The sequence below is a fragment of the Neofelis nebulosa genome, chromosome 8 (genome assembly GCF_028018385.1).
Source record: "Neofelis nebulosa isolate mNeoNeb1 chromosome 8, mNeoNeb1.pri, whole genome shotgun sequence".
NCBI classification, from domain to species: Eukaryota; Metazoa; Chordata; class Mammalia; order Carnivora; family Felidae; genus Neofelis; species Neofelis nebulosa.
The window spans coordinates 71,240,062-71,246,061 of NC_080789.1; the positions used below are offsets into that span (position 1 = coordinate 71,240,062).

Genomic DNA, 6,000 nt, shown 5'->3' on the forward strand with positions numbered 1-6,000 from the left:
TGAAAATTCACCTGGAACTTCTCTTAGCTCTTATTAAAGGGCTTTGAAAAGATGACTGTGCCAAGAGTATAAACTGTAGCCCGGCACCTTGAATCCAATCTCTTGAAAAATAATTTTTAAAAAGACTTCCAGTACTTTACTTTTTGTGGTATGCACTTTGTGACACATACAGCTGTACTTTGGGCCATTCTTGGCTGTATTAGTACAAGACAAAGGTAAAGGCTACAAGACAAAGAAGAGCCTCCTTTCTTCAATTACCCTAGTTCTAGCACAGTATTTAAAGTTCTTTGCAGTTCACAGAACACTGTTTACAATCATTTCATTTAATCCCTACGATAATTGCTTTTAAAATTCTATGTCCAGGGGAGCCTAGGTGGCTCAGTTGGTTAAGTCCCCGACTTCAGTTCAGGTCATGACCTCACAGTTTGTGAGTTCAAGCCCGGCATCGGGCTCTGTGCTGACAACTCAAAGCCTGGAGCCTGATTCTGTGTCTCCCTCCCTCCTTGCCCCTCCCCTGCTCGCACTCTGTCTTTCTCTCTCTCTCAAAAATAAATGAGCATTAAGAAAATAAATAAAATAAAATAAAATAAAATTCTACCTCCAAAAGGCAGACACAGTTTAAAATTGTTTAATATTTTTTCCTTAAAAGATAAATAAGGATAGCAGCCTATATTTATATCACATTTTACCTTTTAGTGTTTTTAATGGGCAAAACCACACCATTAGAATGACACTAGAATGATTCAAAGGAATCAGGAGCATGAGTTTTTCAAAGGGCGGCCTGATGTGCTGGGAGGAATATGGTCCAGTTCTAACTGCTACTTACTAGCTCTGTGACCTTGGGCAAATCCCTAACCTCTTGGAGATTCCACTTCTTCGCCAGTAAAATCCCAGTAAAAGTACTTCACTCAGAGCACTGTAGTGAAGACCTAAGGAGATTTCATTTGTAAAGTGCCTCGTCATTTCCAGCCACTTCCTACCCTGAAGGCCACTGTTAAAATACAAACGAGTCTTGGTCATTCCCACTAATAATGAGCTTGATGGTAATAGCACCTACACATTACACTTACGGAGTGATTTTTCATGTTATTCTCACCATTAAAGTATTTTTAATGCAACTGTACAAGGTAAAGGATGAATGCTATCCTTACTGTGCAAATATTGAAGTTGAGGCTCAGAAAGCTTAAGCTACTTGTCCAAAATCGTATTTAGAAGTGTTAACTCCATGATAACATTCATCATTCATTTGTTCAACATTTTACCAGTTGCTTATTTGTGCCAGGCACTGGCCTACCCATCAGGGTTGCTAACAGATGATACTCCTGTTGTTTTGCATCTTACAGTCTCACTGAGGGAAACAGACGTTAAACAGAAAAGAAAATAGATACATAATATTTTAAAAAGCTGTAAGGTGATGGAGGAAGTTACTGGGGAATGTCAGCAGGGAGGGAAATTAAAGCAGGCATCACTATATGGTGACATTTGGACAGAACCTCAAGGAAGGAAGGGAAGCAAGCAGGTATCTGGGAAAGAGGGACCCAGACACAGAACAAAACATTGCAAAAATCTGTGATGAGTGAATGATCAGTGCATTTAAGGAAGAGCAAAAAAGCTAGCGTGACTGGATAGAGTGTGGATGCAGGGGAGTGTGAAAGGAGATGGAGCCTGCAAGGTAGCATCCGATTGTGAGGTGGCCTTTAGTGATCTGGCCTTGAGGCCGTCCAATGCGTGTGGGCTTTCCCTTGTGTGATTCGGGAAACAGGAGACTGAGTGACACATGTGAGTTACATGCCAGAAGGGCCACATTTCTGTCTGGTGGCTGGAAATGTATGAACTTCTAGACATTTAAACGGAAGAGCTGACGACAGTTACGTGATGGATTGGATGTGGACAGGGCCTGGCAAAACCCAGACTGGAACTGCCATTTGCTGAGAGGAACACCACCGAAGCAGACATGGACAGCACAATAATCATTAACATTTCTTAGTGCTTTTTATATGTTAGGCAAGTACTTCTCATTCAGTACCTCAATTAGTCCTTATACCAGCCCTTTGGCTTTACCAATAAAGGAGTGGAGACTCAGAAAGGTTATAATCTGCCCAAGGTCATATAGGTACCAACCAGTGGAAACAGGAGAAGTACCTCTATGACCCCAAAGTCAATATTCTCAATAACTACTATGCTCCCTACACCAAGAAGTTCCAATGGGAAGGAAGCAGGGGCACTAGGAACCATTAAGTACTAGGTGATAACTTGTACCTAGTAGGCATTCAACAAATATTTGCTATTGAATTAATAAATGAAAAAAAAATTTATGTATCATGATGGGATAATGAACCAGCCTTGAGTAAGAAAAAAAAAAAAAAAAAAAAACACTGAAGATTCCATTCCAGAGAGAACAAACTCTGGATAAGGGGATATTCAAGTCTATAAAAGGACACATGGCAGAAAAATGGAGAAACCAAATATACATTTGCCTGGACCAGCCCTAAGGTCTTGGTATATTATCCTGAAACGTTAGATGAAAGGCAGGCATGAGGAGATTACATATAGCATTCTACATAATGTGAATGCTTAACACAGGTTTTAAAAACACAAATCGCAATAATAACAGAACTAAGTTGGAACTTCTTGCTTTTGGTCCAATACCAGAGACCACACAGCCTTTTAAATAAAAAGCAACCTTTTAAGTCAATCAATGAAACCACCCTAAGTGACTTTACATAGATACCAGGATGGTATTTGTAGTACCCTTGCTAATTTAGAGGATCATATCCATAAATCCCTTCCTAGACTTTCTCTTCATATTGTTTTCAACCTTTAAGTGATTTTCTTTCCTTGTTCTTATCCTGCAGTCTTTGGGATAACAAAGTTCTAAACCATGCAAGTTTTTAAAACAGAGAAGCTGAAGCAAAGTAGGTCTGGAGTTCTCTAATTAACTTTTCATTAAAATGGCAAAGTATTTATGAACACTTTCATGTCATAAAGTTGAAACATATTCACCATTTAATTCTTTAACAATGCTTAGACCTCTTTTTAGCAATATCTGTTTATGATAAAGAATCTAAACAAACACCAAAGAAAATAATAGTTCAAGAATAAAGTAAAATTCATTCATATCTGAAATTATTTTTTAAATAGCTGGCAGTTTAAAGAAGCACATTAAATAAAATAGACAAGTATTGGTTTCTGAGCAAAGGATCAAATGGAGGTGGAATGGGAGTGGGTATAAACACCCAAGTTAAAATTTCAAAATCCATAATTGCTTTTAAACTACATAGATGGGGGGGGGGGGTGTTAGGAAGTGTAGGCATGGTAAAAAATTAAAAACTTTACAACAAAAATAGTTTTTACAGAGATTCTACTCTTCTTTATATTCAATAAATTGTAAGGAATGTTTTCTGAAGACAAAACTAAACCCTGAAATCTTCCTAGAAGTCCTTCTATGGATTTCAAACAGTATGTCATTTATAATGAGGGGTAAATATATGTGTTCAACATACCCTTTTTTTTGGTTCATTAGACACACAAATACTAAAACAAGCATGTGATGTTTACTACCCTCTCTCACACCCATACACAGAGTTCATTGTTCCACAGAGGGTAGAATGAATAATGGTAGCCCAAGTGTTACCACATGGAACTACCACACTTGTGGGCCTATGGCATTTTCAAAAATAGGAATCGCCAGATAGCTTTCTTTAGCCACAATAAAGTTAGTAAACACTCAAGTTTTGTTTTTTTGTTTTGCTTTTATGGAGAACGCCCCAAAACAGCAACCTGTTAATTTAATTAACAAACAATACGTAGTGCTTCTCCAGCGCTCCCGTGCTAGCAATCAGCGAAGCGAGGAAAGTTCAAGGTCTGTCCTGGTAACCCTGGGAGCCCCGGAGTTCCAGGGTTCCTCGCCGACAGCCTTCCACCTAGGAGTCTCGACTGCCCTTTCGCAAAAGGACCGGTGCATCCGTTACCGCCTCTTCCCACCCCCCACCCCCCACGCTTGACACTTTACCCTGCCTCCTGACGTGCCATCCTCGGGAACCGAGGAAACGCGCCGGGGGAACTGGGGGACTGGGGGCCGCGGCCGCTTCCGCATTCGCGGGCAGGGACGAGGGGGCGGCCGGGCTAGCAGGGCTCCGCTGCGGCCGGCCCGAGCGGCGGGGGAGGCGCGCCCAGCGCCCGGGCCCGCGTACTCACCGGCTGGGGCCGCGCGGGCGCGGGGTGTCTGCAACACCGGAGAGCCGGGCGAGCACAGCCCTCCGCCGCGCCGGCGGCCTCGCTGGGAAGAGCGGCGAGACGGCCCGCCGGCGTCGCTGCCGCCGCTGCTGTCACCGAGCTATAAATACCGGCTCGGCCCACACTCGCCGCCGCCTACGCCGGGCGCCCTCCGCAAAGTCCGCCGGCCGCGGGCCGGGCAGCCGGGGCGCAAGGGCGACGGCGACGGCGCCGCGCAGGTGACCGCGATGGCTCCAGCTGTTCGGCAGCCTCCGCAGCTGGAGGCATGGCCTCCCGCCGCCTCCGCCCCCGCCCTCCCGCTCCCCTCCCGCCTGCGCCGCGGGCCGACTCCAGCCCGCGGGCCGCGCGCGCCGCGCCGAGCCCGCCCCGGCCGGGCCCGCCTCTGCAGAGCAGGAGGCTGCAGACCCAGGACCACTTGGGAAGCGGCGGAGGCGGGGGCGGGGTGGGAGTGGGGGTGGAGTGGGGGTGGGGGGGCGGTTGGCTTCAGCCTAGCGTGTCAGCAGCAGTCCCTTCGTCCTGGGGGAATCCGCAGACTTCTTGCAAAATCCACCATCCTGCAGGGAACCAATGAGATTCCCAGGTGGAATAGCCTCAAAGAAGTGCAAACTTTCTAATGCAGTCTCAGGTCATATAGAGCATCCTTTCTGCTTTTGCCAGTTGGCGATGTGGAGGTGGGGTGGGGAGAGACAGCCCGGGAGGATATGAGTAGTCTTACACTTACTTTTCATACACTTACTTTCCAGCCTGTCCGGTCTGGCACACCCCACGCAAATATAGTCACACATTTGTTCACATATATATAAACTCACACACATTCACACACACTTAGAAATGGGCAGATATATGTACACATGCATATATACCCATACACACGTATACAATCACACATACATTCATACATACAGTTATGCATACATATATCAGAAGCACACACATGTGCAATATTTTTGAAGCTTGAAGCTCTCAGGAACCTATCATGCTGTAATTCTTAAATGCTTTATCTGTAGCATGGCCGAGGAAGACCTTTGACCACATTTGACCAATTCCTTTCTTTCTGGTGTAACCTCTTCTCCATCACATGTGTGTGTGGCCTTTGTTTCCTTCCACACCAAATAACAACTGCTACCTCAGTTTACCAGCTGCTTATACTGTATTAAAAGCTGCTTTCCAGTATACTGATATTCTGTGCAAATGGAAGTGATCCCTAGTTGGTATAGTCAGATAGAAAATGGGATAATTCCTATATGCCTACAATAGCAGACATATGAGGAGAAAAATAGCCTCTCCCCTGGACTGGCAGCATGATTCAGGAATGTTCTGGGTAGCAAGAGGGAGAGCTGAGATGTCAGCAGATTTTGAGATGGGACAGAGAGAGCCACTCCCAAGTCCTGCAGTATAGCTAATCTACACAGGCATAACTGGGAGTTCACTGCCATACTTCTCACTAGCTTGACATATGTTCAAGCTTCTAAGAATGACCACGTGTATCTACAGTACAGTCATAGTTTGTAATCATCTTCTGGAACTCTTAGCTTGGTAAGATTCTTTTTAGTGAAGCTTTCACAAGTGTTCCCAGAAGGAGCTGTTTCCTATGCTAGCACTTTGTACATTTTACGATGACACTTCTTACACTGAATGTACTTTTTTCACCATGTCTTTTTCTCCCCCACTAAGCCATGAACTCTTCAAAGGCAGAGACTAAGTCTTACCAATGCATCCTCAACACCTAATATAGTGAATGATGGTAATGGCCCAATAAATAGT

General features: G+C 44.6%; 1 protein-coding gene across 3 annotated transcripts in view; it reads right to left on the reverse strand.

Annotated features, from left to right (window-relative positions):
- The window catches only part of TMEM117 (transmembrane protein 117), a 521,337-nt gene extending 516,764 nt beyond the window's left edge, over positions 1–4,573 (reverse strand). Inside the window, exon 1 of one of the 3 annotated variants that reach the window (XM_058743055.1) lies at positions 4,198–4,573. The gene's annotated coding sequence lies outside the window, so the exon portion shown is untranslated. Of the gene's footprint in view, positions 1–4,012; positions 4,117–4,197 lie in introns of those variants that run through there. The other 2 variants (XM_058743050.1, XM_058743051.1) reach the window with 2 other exon arrangements.
- Positions 4,574–6,000: the final 1,427 nt, after the last annotated feature.